Source organism: Pundamilia nyererei, unplaced genomic scaffold, assembly GCF_000239375.1.
Source record: "Pundamilia nyererei isolate P.nyererei 1_Seehausen unplaced genomic scaffold, PunNye1.0 scaffold00513, whole genome shotgun sequence".
NCBI lineage: Eukaryota > Metazoa > Chordata > Actinopteri > Cichliformes > Cichlidae > Pundamilia > Pundamilia nyererei.
The window spans coordinates 1-1,684 of NW_005187914.1; positions in this window are offsets into that span (position 1 = coordinate 1).

Below are 1,684 nucleotides of genomic sequence, written 5' to 3' on the forward strand. Positions count from 1 at the left end.
TACTTTGACACAAAGGCCTCTGCTGTGATGCTTACACCTTGGATAAAGTCTCGCAGGTGTCAGCTTTCCTTTTATAGACAAAAAAATATAGAAATGTACTGATGCGTGATCAGAATTATAATATTTCTGACTGTCTGAGGCAAAATTTCCCCGATTCAATTCGAATCGGAATAGAATCGAATAGAATCGAATCAAATCGTGGATCGACTCGATTCGGGACCTTGTGAATTGGAATCAAATCGATTCTAGAGATCAGTGACGATACCCAGCCCTAAGCACTGGAGGTGAGGTCAGGGCATCTGTTAATGTTTTGAAAGCTCTCGCTTGGTCCGTTCCCCAGTACCATGGATTATATTTGGAAAGAATATCTTGCAGGGCTTTGTCTTTTTCAGCTAAATGGGGGAAGAACTTGCCCACTTGATTCACCATGCCCAGAAAAATGCGCAACGTCCCCACACCAACACATCATCAATGTGACACACCACTCTTTTGAGACCCTCAATGACCCTCAAAAGTGTTCGGGCGCTGAGTTGATCCCGAATGGTAGGCGAGTAAAATGGAACCGCCCAAAGGGTGTGATGAAGGTGGTGAGTTTGGCAGACTCATCGGACAAGGGAATCTGCCAGGAGCCCATGTCAGCGTTCAGTTTGCTAAACACTTTGGCTCCTGCGAGCATTCCAAGATTTGTTCAACCGATGGCAGCACATATTTCTCCCTGCACACATACTCATTTAGTCCAGTAAAGTCTACACAAAGTCTCAGCCTAGGGCTGTTTTTCTTTGGAACAACAACCATGCCGGCACACCAATCCGTTGGTTCCTCAACTCGGTTAATGACACCAAGTTCTTCCATTCGTTGGAGTTCCTCCTTTACCCTTCACATTAGAGGCAGAGGAAGCCTTCTCGGAGTTTTGAGCGAGTACGGCACAGCGTTTGGTTTGAGTTTAATATGACAGACCCGCTGCACTTTCCCAGACCATTGCAAAGTTTAGGGTAAGTAGTCTTCAGAGTATCCACTGATACCACATCAACTCGCACCAGCAGGCCAAGAGCTGTAACACAGGCAGGCCTAGCAGTGGAGTGCTCAGGTTTCTTACAACATAGACCTTCTCTGTTGTTTGTTTTGCTCCGTAGTTGAGCTGTAGCTTTGTAAAACCTGCAACGTCCAGTGGTGTTTTTCCAGGGCCTAACAAAGGTCTTTCTGGCTGCTGGAGAACTGGTCTTTGTTCGTTAGCAAAGATCTTTGACAGAGAAAGTCAGAGTCAGCTATTACAGTCACATCTGCTCCAGTATGTTGGCTGTCCACGCCTGGCTGTCACTGGAAACTGAGCCTAGGAAGAAACCTTGCTCCTCTTCCTCCTCAATACTTTGTACTGTCTTGCTTTGTCTGCAGACGTGCTGGTAGTGACCTTTTTTTATAAACGACATTTTACATCATTTGCTGGGCACTCAAGTTTCAGATGTGGAGAGTCTCCGCACTTGTAGCATTTGTTACTTTGTCTCTCGCTATATTGCTGTTGTGTTTTGACAGTTTTATTTTTGAACATGTTGAACTTTGTTTTGTCGTGCTTTTTTATCACTCTGTCAATTGCATTCACATTTAAATCAAATCAAATCAAATCACTTTTATTGTCACATCACATGTGCAGGCACACTGGCACAGCACATGCGAGTGAAATTCTTGT